Below are 14,624 nucleotides of genomic sequence, written 5' to 3'. Positions count from 1 at the left end.
AAATTAATACTAGTACATATGTATACTGCTACTGATAAAATAAATACATATGTATACTGCTACTGATAAAATTAATACATATGTATACTGCTACTGATAAAATTAATACATATGTATACTGCTACTGATAAAATAAATACATATGTATACTGCTACTGATAAAATTAATACATATGTATACTGCTACTGATAAAATTAATACTAGTACATATGTATACTGCTACTGATAAAATTAATACATATGTATACTGCTACTGATAAAATTAATACATATGTATACTGCTACTGATAAAATTAATACATATGAATACTGCTACTGATAAAATTAATACATATGTATGCTACTACTGATAAAATTAATACATATGTATACTGCTACTGATAAAATTAATACCTATGTATACTGCTACTGATAAAATTAATACATATGAATACTGCTACTGATAAAATTAATACATATGAATACTGCTACTGATAAAATTAATACATATGTATACTGCTACTGATAAAATTAATACATATGTATACTGCTACTGATAAAATTAATACATATGTATACTGCTACTAATATAATTATTAATCCATACGTATACTGCTACTGATAACATTAATACTAGTACATATGTATATTGCTACTGATAAAATTAATACATATGTATACTGCTACTGATAAAATTAATACATATGTATACTGCTACTGATAAAATTAATACATATGTATAGTACTACTAATATAATTATTAATCCATACGTATACTGCTACTGATAAAATTAATACTAGTACATATGTATACTGCTACTAATATAATTAATACATATGATAAAATTAATACATATGTATACTGCTACTAATATAATTAATACATATGATATAATTAATACATATGATAAAATTAATACATATGTATACTGCTACTAATATAATTAATACGTATGATATAATTAATACATATGATAAAATTAATACATATGTATACTGCTACTGATAAAATTAATACATATGTACACTGCTACTGATAAAATTAGTACATATGTATACTGCTCATAAAATTAATACATTATGTATACTGCTACTAATAAAATTAATATAGCCTATGCATACTGCTACTGATATAATTAATTCATATGATAAAATTAATACATATGTGTACTGCTGCTGATAAAATTAGTACATATGTATACTGCTACTGATAAAATTAATACATATGTATACTGCTACTGATAAAATTAATACATATGTATACTGCTACTAATATAATTATTAATCCATACGTATACTGCTACTGATAACATTAATACTAGTACATATGTATATTGCTACTGATAAAATTAATACATATGTATACTGCTACTGATAAAATTAATACATATGTATACTGCTACTGATAAAATTAATACATATGTATAGTACTACTAATATAATTATTAATCCATACGTATACTGCTACTGATAAAATTAATACTAGTACATATGTATACTGCTACTAATATAATTAATACATATGATAAAATTAATACATATGTATACTGCTACTAATATAATTAATACATATGATATAATTAATACATATGATAAAATTAATACATATGTATACTGCTACTAATATAATTAATACGTATGATATAATTAATACATATGATAAAATTAATACATATGTATACTGCTACTGATAAAATTAATACATATGTATACTGCTACTGATATAATTAAATATATATACTACTAATGTTGGTACTTTTTCTGTTCCTGTCTTCTTTCTAATACTGCTACTTTAGCAGTATTAGAAAGAGGACAGGAGCAGCAAAAGTTCGTTAGAACGACAACTTTGACTAGCGACAAGGAAAACAAGTGACAAGTACCAACTTTTCAGCTTTTTATGTTTCCTAAACACGAGACAAGGAACTTGTGACAAGCAAATTAAGAGTGAATTTTGCCCATCTTGCCAGTGTTATGTTTCTTAAAGAAATTTGCTTGTTAAATTTGATTGTGCATAAATTTTAGGTTATTTTTACAAGTTCAAGATGTATAATCAAATGTAATCATTCTGAAACTCTCTATTTATGGAGCAGTGAAAAGGAAATAGTGGTCAAGAAATGTTGCCAAGTAATCGAGAAAGTGAAATTGTAAAACAAAATCCTAAAAGAGAAAGAATATACGAAAAAAGTAGTCGTTTATTCTGATATGGAAAATACACATTAATTTAATTACAGGTTCAGGTTAATCTCGATACAAATTCAACAGCATTTAACTGTAATTTGAAGTGAATTTAATCGAAACACTGGCCAAATTAAAGTTTTATCAGCCAACAAAGGAATAGTCTTAAGTTTTTACAGTTTTTTAACTTATATTAGTTTTGGTAAAAAATGTATAAAAAGTAATAACATTTTCTTCTCTTTTATGAAACAATGCTATGTTGTTATCTGTCATCTTACTTGCCAAACTCAACAGTTAACAGTCACTTAGCAAGCTTGTCAAAAATTTTAAGGAAGAAACAATTTTACTCAAGTTATCTGTTGTCTCTGATTTTCTTATCAACTTGTGAGTAGTCAAAGTAGCCGTTTTAAGAACCAGGCTCATGATGTTCTCATTACTGATATTATTGATACTGTTAACATAGCTACTGCTACTATAACTCTTATCATACTCTTAGTACTACCAATAGGGGAGTAGTGGGTACAGTGAGACACAAAATATTAAGACATATGTATGCAAGTGATAATTGAAGCATTTTTAAAATCGAGTGCAATAGAAATAGACATTAAAACATGGAGTATAATAATATATAAACAAAAATGTTAATAGATAAAGGACATAATATACAATACGTGCTTGTCAAAAATAATGCAAATGTCTCACTGTTCCCATTCAGGAGTGTACAGTGAGACACCACAGTGTCTATTAACGGACATTGAAATGATTTACATTTATTTCAAAGAAAACAAAAACTTGCTGTCTCTTTATCGTGGCATGTTCTGTAGGCTTATTTAGAATCATTTTGATGGCTGACTTCGAAACCATTCAAACATCTGGAACATTTCGAAAATTGAATTTTTCATGACATTTCAAACTTTTGTGAAAAATGAAATGAATTTTTGGTGACAACAAAGCTTATGATTATAAGAATTTAATGTAATTCTTTATTATTTTTTAACATTTTTTTTTAATTTTGTGAATTTTTTATTTATGAAACCATTAAAATTAATGTATCCATTATTTTAAGCTAAAGTTTCTAAATTGGTTACTAGTATGTTCATTTTTAGTGTTAGTTACTGGTAAATGTAATATAATTACAGTTTTTTTGCAAATCATTGGTACATGGGAACAGTGAGACGTCTCAGTGTACCCTTCAATGGCATGTCTCACTGTTCCCTTTACGCATAGTTCGTTTAAAAATGACGCCATCACTTCAAAATAAAAACAAGAAAGACGAAACTTTGCCAAACACAATCTCAAATATCATAGTATTAGGTAACAAAACATTCATATTTATATCTCATTTGCATATCCTATATAACCTTCATTAAACACAAGCCAAAATTTTACTTCTAGAGTAAAAAATTACGAATTATTTTTTCATCACTCACCTTTATAACTAAATCAAATCGACTATGAAAATACTGTTACTTTTCTCATGCAACATACAACTCCACTGTTACCAACATCTCAACATCAAAATTTACCATCTAACAAAAAATGTCTCACTGTTCTCCATGTCTTATGTTTCAGCAATAATTTTAGCAGTTGTGAAAAATTCTTGATATTATATTGCCAGTAGAAGAAAACCCACTTTTATCGACTCGTCATCTTGCAGTTGACCATGATGTCAGCCATTTTGAGCATCTTTTATGAACTGAAATCGATACGTGATACAACACAACAATGCTAATTTTAGTTTTAATGGGTTTTCTTGCTTTAAAACAATGTGTTGTTTTACTATTACAGTTAAATTTCAACGGTGCCTATCCTACAATGTGTCTTTTTTAATTATAAATTTAGGTAATATTAATATTGTTATTAAATTATTTTATAGCTTTATTCACTTGTTTCTATTATCTTTCGTCTGCAGTTGTTTAACCCAAAGCCTTCTCAAATTGATTTACTGCAGCATTAAAATTTTCCTTTGTTCAGTGCACATACATTGTCATCGAAAGAGGTAATTTTTACAAAACACTGGCCAGTTTGTCCAAGTAATGTTTAATTTTGCTTAACGAATGTTAAATTAAGTCTGTTTATTTTTAACGCTTTGTTAATGTATTTTCCATTTGTTCAACATAATTTTGTTTAAGATAACCAACACTTCACTATGACGTCTTTTAGCACTATTTTAACTACTCAACAGCAGTTGGTAATGATTCAACACATGTAAGATAATTTTTTTATTGGATAAAATTAATCTTTAAATTCTATGTTATAGAGTGAGTCATGAAACTTGCATAAAATGACAACCTGTTATAGTAGGCCACGCTCCATAAACAAACAGTTGACAAGTGAAAGTTGTAGGTGACGTGCTGAATAATAATTACAAAGTAAGGTTATATTTCCTCATTGCTATTATGGATACGAAATAGGAAAGAAATAAAATAGCACTGATGTATTTAAACAGTCCAAAGTATTTTTTAAATGTTATATTATCAGTCATATGCTAAACATTCCCGACAGACACAAAAGATTAATTTCGCAACTTCTGTTCGAACAGCTGTGGAGACATCGGCCATATTTAACTAACTGTTAAACGAGTTAATTGCCCGAAATCCTACATTTAAAATTAACAGTCTGTTAAACCAAACTGGTGTTGAAAACATACACTTTTATTAATTAACAAACTGTTTAGAGTTTAACAGTCGTTAAATTTTCTAACAAAACTTGGAAAAACCGGCCACATAAATGCCAAAAACAAAATATGATTTTGTACGTACTGAGACCTGAAGAATCCAAAAATAAGAAAAGAAGTAAATGGTGCCTTAAAAATCAGTCTCATTGGAACGCCTTTATAAATGAAAAGCATAGTATTTAAAACTGTGTTCAAAATATTCCTTCTTTGATACCCTACAACTTTCGTATAAATAGTTTCTTCATAAAATTAGAAATAAAGTTATAAGCATTGTTCCATACTTTTTACTCACTCTGTATATCAGTACATACATCCCTACTGAAGGACAAAAATCACATGATTGCCTACATCATAATGTTATGAATCACAAGTATCACAGTATGTAAACAAAGAGAAATTGTAGAAATAACCCTTGCATAACTTTTAGAATCCAGTGTTCTTCTTAGAACAGATGAATTGCGGCTATAATTAATTCATGGAATTGTTGAGCTAATATTTAATACATTTATATAAAAGTTTTATGGGGAGAGGATGGTATTTTTTGGTGAAAAATGAGTAAATTTAAAAAAAAAAAATCTTTAAAACACTCTGTGATATGTGTGGAATGCATAGCATAACATTTTGTGGGTATTTGTGTCCTTATCGGATGTTGAGTCGCCATTTTTAAACTTCCTGCGTTATGGATTTTTAAATCACTCGCCCACTTGTATTGTTTCCGGTAAATTAAATTTTCAAAAAAAAAAAATTTTTTCTTTAAAATTCCCTTTGATATGTGTGGAATGCATTGCATAACATTTTGTGGGTATTTGTGCCCTTATCGGATGTTGGGACGTCATTTTTACATTTCCTGCGCTATGGATTTTTAAATCACATGCCCGCTTTTATCGGTTCCCAGTAATTTCTTTTTTTTTTTTTTTTTTGCTACATCGCCAGACAAAAATGGATATAATTTCTGAACTATTAAAGATACATGCATGAAATTTCGAAAACATACTCTTTAGACTATTAGAAAACTTTTCTCTGTAACAGAATTTCGTTAATTGACTTCATTTAAAAAATACGTCCGTTTGTTTGCAAGAAAGGAAATGAGAAAATTGTTACTAAATTTTAATTGTTTATTTTACAAACGCAGAAACTAATATCAAAATTCTGTTACAGACAGTTTGTAGAATATGCTTTTGCAAATACATTGCAACAAACTGTTTGAATCTATCTTTAAAAACGTTTTAGATATATCGGTTTTAGTACAATCCTGCATTGGGCATATTTTTTTCAAATTTGGGCCCCCAAATATGTTTTTTTTTTCCAAATATTTTTATTTGGTTGAGTTGCCACAGCTATGAGCTTTCTACTTACAAAAAATTAATATTTACACCAAATAGTAAAAAAATTAAAAAAAAATACCATCCTCTCCCCTTAAAAGAAAACTTATGGGTATATTTCGTGTTAATTCGTTAAATATGGTTGTTATAAGGAACGGTATATCTCTCTTTTTTTTTCAAAGTTATAACTTGTAATAGTTTTCTGTAAAGAGTTTGAGACGAAATTGTAGACTGTTACATAATTGAATTGTCGCCATTTTGTCAATCAGCAGTTTTTCAACTGTGTATTGGTATTTAAATCGCCAACTTTTGAAAGTAATTACAGATTTCATTATCAGAGTATCGCTCAAAACCTGTATCTGTTGTAAATGACTACCTAAAAAGGCGGTCCCAAGAGGTATTGGTAGTAACTGACAACTTTCGTAAAGGAACCAAAAATATTTCCGAAATGTCTGAAATATTAAGTCTGAACCCTGCTATCACCACAAGAGCGTAAATCTTTTACTGAATAGTTCTTAAGTCATCACGTAGCGGTGTGAATGGAGCGTTGCTCCGTTTCTATGAACAGAGACAAATTCTACAGTTTCTATTGACATCGCGTCCACTGAACACAAGCACAGCACCTGGACAGCCACGCTTGAAGCTTGTTGTGTCTTCTTTGTGAGCTTGTTACGATCTGTTACCAGTGGGAGGCGACATTCACACTCACCACGCCCTCATGAGTAGGGTTGTAGCACACGGCTTCACACCCCGGTAGAGCACACGGGATCTCGTTCCCCGTGCCACCCCCTGAACGAGACACCCTATTATACAACCCGCTTCAAACCACAGTAAATATCTTAGTGTTCAGTTTAGATTTGAACACTTGTGTCCTGTGAAACAGCGATTCTGATCCAAGTTAATTGCAATTAAATACATTAAGGGGAGATGAGATTAACTGTCCTATACCACCAATGTTAAATGTATTTATTTAATTACCCATTATTTCAAAAAATTATTCAAGATATCGTACTAAAACTTTTACAGACTAAAGATAACAAACACAAGTTGTAAAAAAAAATTGATTTTTAAAATAATGTAGATTTTATTCTTATGCTCGACTATGCCGAAATGTAGTAATTATACACCTGGTAGCAGCCCTTTAATGGACCTCATTAAAGTACACCTATTCATAAAGTTCAGGTGTTCCACCAATCAGAAAATACCATTGTAGCAATATGAAAGCGCAAGTATCGATTATTCTCAGATATGCAATCGAAAGACAACTAGTTCTGTTACTATAATAATTAGTGTTAATTGTAAATAATATTCAAATAAATTCAATTTGCCATCTCGTTTTTCAGTGTCTAAACCAATTTCAAGGTTATATCAAGGTTAATGTTTATTTTACTCTCTATATTATATCAAGGTCAATGACATTCGTTTCTCGGAAAAAAATCAATACTTTCGCGTCTGCGCACATCTCACAATTTACTGCACAAGTCAGTTCCGGTCCCCAGTCAGATAAGAATAAAATGAATACTTCTGAATAATTTCAAGTTAGAAATATGGTCGAGCATAAAAAGTCGTATGAAACTTGACTATAATGGTAATTAAGACGCTCGTATGAAAATTATGAAACGAGCGCAAGCGAGTTTCATAAACATGCTCGCGTTTTAATTACTACCATTATAGGATTGTTGCATAATGCACTATTTTATTTTATTATTCTAAAATATTTTTTCTGCTCAAACTAATACAATTACATCTCTTAATATTCGCCCATTCATTAATGTATTGTTTAAAATTTCATCCTTCTATAGTTCCTGAAAAAGTAGAACATGTGCATAAAAATAAAATACCGACATTATTTTACAAATGAATTTTTTTAACATACCTATTTATTGATAAACAGTTTGCTCGGAACCCCATTTATCTTCATCCTATAAAAATCTCAGTGTGATATCTTCAGTAGTTTGAGATAATGGGTCATTAAATAAACAAATTGAAAATTAGAGCATTACGAGATAGGGTAGTTAATGCTCCATTATAGGCATACTTACGGCATACATTAAGATTCTTCTAGTGCTGGTGACAAGGACCAATATAAATCTTCAGAATTAATCAGAAAGTCTTTGTGCGTCTCACTACCGAAAACTGCACTGCAATAACTACATTACATTATATTTTGTACGATAGTGCGTAAAGTTACATTTTATCCACTTATCAGTGCCTAAAGTGAGCCTTTAAAACACTAGTGCGTAAAAAAAAAGTAACTGCTATTTATTTTGTGCGAGATCGTGCGTATTTGCTTGGTTTCCGCACAAAACCAATCCGCGGAAAGTCTAAAATTCCACATTCAGTATTCCCAACCTAACACACATAACAATTTCCCTCTTCTTACCGCTTAAGTGACATATTGATTTTACTGTTTTAGGCTTTTAACATATTATTTTTAGAGACGTTCATTATATTAATAATTATAAATTGGAAACTTACCACTGCAATTTCACCTAAATTGCACTGTCAATGATTATTTTTAAATATTTGCAAAAATTAAGTAAACTCTACAACTCCACTAAAGTTACTGCATTCGTGATGCAAGTAACATTAAGGAAGCCGTGAAAAAATCAACATTACATAACCGTTTATTTTAAATTCGCATTTATAGATTGGGGGGGGGAAGACAGACGTATATCACGGCCTGCTGGAGTATAGTAAACACAGAAAACATTTTAAAGCAACAATGTTGAAGATAGATATTTTTGTTTTGCAAATTTGCCGTCATTGAACAGAAACCAAGATGGAAATTTCATTGCAACTAATTAGAAATTCGTCTTTCAGGTATGTAATAAACGATCTTCGCACAAAATAATGTACGATACACGAGCGGTATGTTTTCTTTCAATTCTCGGAAATTAAAAGAGCCCAACTACGTTTCGCTTTTTCAAACTTTTCCTCGAACATGAAAACTTCAACATACCGGTCTTGTAACGCATATTAGTATAGTTTTGTCTTTTAAATGTGCAGAAATCTGGTCCGAACAAATGTAACGTTTCGTTTTGCAAAGTTATTGCACAATATTACATTTGTTCGGATCAAATTTTTGCATACGTAAAGGACAAAACTAAAATTCTTTCAATAATAATGTATTATCGTAATACACTGCTCTCTTAATTGGGAATTGAATCAGTTGTTTTCCCAAAAATGTTTCATATAAAATAATTTTTATCTCGAAAAGGGAACAAAAACGAGAAAATTAATTAAAATTGTTTGTTTGAAATATCTCAAAGAGTAACCCCCTGAAATTAATAACATTACTTACCGTTCATCCTGTTTATTTTAAGCTTTCTTTTCATCTGTGAGTTATGCAGCTATTAGGAATTCTAAATAGTAGCTAATGCAATATATTCTGGAGCTGTAGTTCAAACCTACTCGTAGGCTTATATTTACTCAACGCCAAGGTCTAGGGGAGAGCGAGGAACTTGTAATCCGAGACTTCGTTCGGACAGGAGATCGAATCTCGCTTGTATCGATTCCCTGTTTTTTTTTTCTGTGTTTCCCCTTAATATAAGGCGAATGTTAGATAATCTCAGACGGATTCTCGACGCCAGAAAATCACACAATTAATAACTTAAATGATAAATTAAATTAATATATTTTCTTCGTAATTAATTTGGAGTTTATTTATTTTCGACATCTTTTAGAAATTCCTCTTCAGAGATCCTTCTTTAAGGGGAGAGGATGGTGAAAGTTCTTTGTTATTTGTTTAATACTTTAAATTTTTTTGGTACGACATAGTTAAGTAAGTGGAACATTAAATTAACTATCGAAAGTGTTTGAAAATGAAAGAGGCGGGCACATTTTTAAGAAAAGAAAACTCTCCCATAGTTATTTACTAAAATTGATAATAACTAAATCAGTTTTCAAGATATTCACAAACTTCTTTCACCATTTCACTCACAAAGAAACAATGTACAAATTGTATAGAGTGAATTTTTAATATTTCACCTGGGTACAATAATAGAAGCTTATTAATATGATTAATTATATGGTCAGTGATTTGCATATTGGAAATTATTTTCACATATAGGCCTACTTAAAATATCAAAATTCTAATCTAGACAATAGTTGACTTACAGTCTGCTAAAGATGTGTTCAAATTCCCATCAAGTTTCCTTCAGTATTTCCTGCATTATACGCATTTTTGTAAGTATCGCTCCACAAAATCAAATTTGCGAGAAATCCACAAACAGCGTGCCATTTAAAATTGCAGATCGCAGGCCTTTTAAAAATGGTTAATAATGACCTCCAATCGTGCAAGATATCCAATAAAATAATATAGGATGTGTTCTACACGTACCAAAGGACGGTTTTAGACTTCTTTTTAATTCGATTTTTTTTTTTGCAAATTTTACCATTCTCTCCCCTTAACGTGAATAAAACTTAAATACTAACACAGTACGACTTACTGTAAGTTATTAGCAAACAAAGATGTCTCAATTCCTTGATGTAAAATGAAATATGAAAAGGCATTAATTCAATAATCAAATGTTTTACGAGTTGACGAAGAAGGACGCGATAAAACAAATCATTACCTTGCATTTCTGCTGAAAGGAGTTTCTTGATAATTCAATTTAAAATAATTACATTTCACAAGTTAGATTAAGTGCCGTGAAGAAATGTGTCCAATAGAAAATAAATTTAACAAAAGATTGTATTGAAGCCTTTGTCACAATAGCATTGTCTGTAAATTTTATTCAACAGCGGATAAAATTAAAATTATTTTATATTTTGTTAAGGAATGGAAATTGAATACTAGGAACTGCGTCATGGATTAAATGCTATTATGTGGTAGCCTACTGGGAAATGAATCACTGTTTCACGAAAATATTTGAAGACTTTTTAAATGTGATAATTAAAATATGTACACTGGTGTCAGAATGGCTGAAAATATTTTAGAAGTCTTTATTTATTATAATTAAATTGTTCTCGTGACAATAATAAATACATGATTGATCTTTTGCTGAACTTTGTCTTAAAATATTGGTATTTGTGTGTTATATTTATGTGAATGTAGTTATTTCATCCCTGCATATGTTTCATCTTTGTTGTTTCTGTATATTTTAAAATGTGTATTAAGTGTTACAGTAGGTTACGAGTTTGTTTCTGTGCATAAATGTGCAGATATGACAATACTAATTCTGTAATGTTCTGTTTTAAGACAAAAGAAACGATTGAACTTAACATATGAGTGACGGTTTGTTGAGAATGTATATAAATCTAAATACATTTTCTTACGAACCTGTTTCTCTGACAATTGAAGCATTGTCTAATTTCAGTTCGATATCTCGTTTCTCAACGTCATCACAGACGTCCACACAGCTGATTTCTTGAAATAGCCCTTCTTAGTTACATCCCTTGTCAATCACACTCTAAAAGTGTAATCTCTTGACAGAGATATTGCGGTCATGCATTGGTAGCATATTTTCTATTCAGAACGATAAGATGGACACCGTCTAGTAGAGAATTGCTATGTATTTTGTACTGTAAGAACTGACGGGTTTATAAATGTAGTACGTAAAGTTGGTTCACGCTGTAACAAAATACTAGCGAGGCGAATGATAAAATATGGTCTGCAGAATTTTATACCGGATGAATCATAAGCCATGTCTTTAATTTTGTTGAATGAGTTCTTTAGTATAGAGCAATGGTGGGCATTCCTGCGGCATTGCCGCAGTGACGTCAGACCTCAGCGAAGCATCAAACTTACCCCCTACCTTCCCCTTCCCCCACTCCATGAAAATACTGCGCGTGTACGTGGCGGATTGTACTGGATTGCTGTACTTCGGAGCTTCATTAGTGACACAATGTCTTTCGCAGAATCATATGAATCGAGAGGATATCACACTTACAAGAAAGGCGGTTCTTTCATTTCTCATGTTTAGGATTAGTTACAAATATTCAGGACGCGAACTTAAATATGTACATTCTTAAAATAGATCACCTGTTATAGCCTACGAGTTCAAAGAACACAGATTCAGTGATTTTCAAAGGATGGAGAAAGATTTCAATATTTTTGCCACTCCTTTCCGTGTTTAAATGTTACCCCAGAATTGCAGTTAGAGGTACTGGATTTGCAGAATGATGGCTTCTTGAAAGCAGAATGTGAAGGTCTACTGGGGGCTAAAATTTTTTAAAAGATGTCCAGTACTACATATCCACTGCTTAGACAGTTTGCTTAAAAAATAATGCGTACCGTCATTTCCCATAAATATGGTCCTAGAACATAACTATTGTCCACGATACAACTATTCAAATTTTGTACTCCATAACGTAGTACCTCGTTTATCTATATTCTTGCTGTACTGTAGTTTGAATTCAAGTCACTGCAGCTATCTACGAACGGTCTATGTTACTTCTACAATGATTTTTGAATGATTGTATCGTGGACCATAGTTGTGTTCCAGGACCATAGTTATGGGAAATGACGGTATGTATTCATCAACCTACCAGTGCGAACAGCTGTTTTCTAAAATGAAATTTATAAAGTCCAGCCACAGATCCGCTTAAGCGATGCTCATCTCCTTGCGCAACTGAAAATAGCATGCACAGATATAAATCCCAATTTCGAAGAAATTGCTTTGAAAAATGATTAATTAAATATCACGTGAATGGACTATTCTAATTACATGTGATAGGCAGGAGTGTAGTGGCGCAACTGTCTGTAAATCCGTCACTGCACTGTAGAGTGCAACCCCTCCCACAGTGTGTAGTTGCCATTTAAATCTTGTCTTCTGGGTTGCGTTCATTTTGCCCATCACTGGTATAGAGCAATCCTGTCCAAACGGTGCTGATTGAAGGCGAGAGGCGGTATCGTTGCGATGGAGGAGTGCTCTAGTTAACTGTTCAGAATTCTTCAATATTTTCTTGTCTCTTGAGTTATGATTATCTGCAATGCATACGAAACGAAAGAAACGTGACCACCAATCATGTTCTTTTCATGTGTCATGGGAAAGCTGTTATTTTTTGTAGCAGCTGGAGAACATTCTCAGTGCCTTATACGTCAGAAAATTATAAAAGGAAAACGAAAACATAATATAATGCGCCAGTACAACACCATACATAAAGCTGTGTATGATGATTTTGTTGGCGAAGAACTCAAGCGAAAAGTTGAGTTAAAACGCTATTTCTATACTAGAGATGAACAAAACTAACTGCCGCTCTCGCTCGCTGTGTTCGTCGCATTTGTCTTTCGAGTCTCGTCTCGTCATTCTCGTGCGCTTCGAGTCTCGCTCATCATTCTCGAAATAGCATTTGGTTGGCGTGGAAAGATTTCGTAACTTTGAATAACATACATCATTGAAATAAATAACATTAAAATGTTCAATTTAAACAAAAAGACAAAACAAAACAATAACTTAGTTATCAAAATGTTCTGGTTCTATTATATGATATTACCTAATGTTATATAAACAGAAAAAAAATTCTCAAATAAATTTGCATTTCTAAGAAACATAAAACATAACGTTAAATAAAGCATTAATATTTTTTTACTTGAGATTGCACACTTGATCTTAAACATATGACAAGAAAATTCCTAGCCTTTTAATAAGGGTCTAGTAATTAAATAAAGACTGGGGAACGGATTATTATACACTGAAAGGTAGAGTTGATGTTTCAAATAGGCTACTTGATTATTTATACATATATATATATATATATAGATAAACGTTCAGTCTGGTATAAACAACTGTGACAATTCAAGGCTGCTTGACTTTTGAGAGTTGATCACTCCCGAAGCCCCGAAGTCTTGAAACACTCACAAGCAGTCTTTACGGCATTGAGCCTCCGGGTTCCTTCAAAGCCGTAAGTAAGTAATACGCAAGAAAACGTGAAAAGTAAAGAACTCTTTCTTCCCTTCCGCCCTGAGTTCTTCGGTTATTGTTTACATCAAAGGCGGTTTCTATTTTGACATACTATAGTAATTAAAACAACGCAATCGTTGAAAATAAATGTCGTTTTTACAGTAACTAAATGTTAATTTAGAAAAATTGTGGATCTCAACTGTAGTGTTGTACAAATTTACGTAAAATTATTCACAAACCATTACTTAGAATCCACATTGTTCGCTTTCGGTTATCTTTTATAGAGCATTGGAATGCATTCGTACCACCTTAAACGAATCTTTTCACTGTTACAATGCTTCAGTTGTACTTCATGTTTTTATTAGAATCTCAGATGTGAAGATGATCTAGAACTTTTTCAGCCAGTCTGACACGATGAGAGAAGCAGGGGAACTTAATATGTCGGTGATAATAACATTGTATAGTACGTTTTCGTGCATAAACATAGAGGTACAATTGTTATTCCATCCAGAAGCCTCAACAGTACATCAACTGAAATATTTTAATCTCTGACCTATTCGAATATCGTAACCCCTGTACGAGATTTACCCTAAAGCAGCGGTGACCAAAGCGGGTGTCGTCAT

General features: G+C 31.2%; 1 protein-coding gene across 10 annotated transcripts in view; it reads left to right on the top strand.

The window, feature by feature from the left end:
* The window catches only part of sei (seizure), a 367,275-nt gene that overhangs the window by 190,178 nt on the left and 162,473 nt on the right, over positions 1-14,624 (top strand). The gene's annotated exons all lie outside the window — the stretch shown is intronic.

The sequence above is a fragment of the Periplaneta americana genome, chromosome 13 (assembly GCF_040183065.1).
Source record: "Periplaneta americana isolate PAMFEO1 chromosome 13, P.americana_PAMFEO1_priV1, whole genome shotgun sequence".
Taxonomy (NCBI): domain Eukaryota; kingdom Metazoa; phylum Arthropoda; class Insecta; order Blattodea; family Blattidae; genus Periplaneta; species Periplaneta americana.
This window is presented reverse-complemented; position numbering and strand designations above follow the sequence as displayed.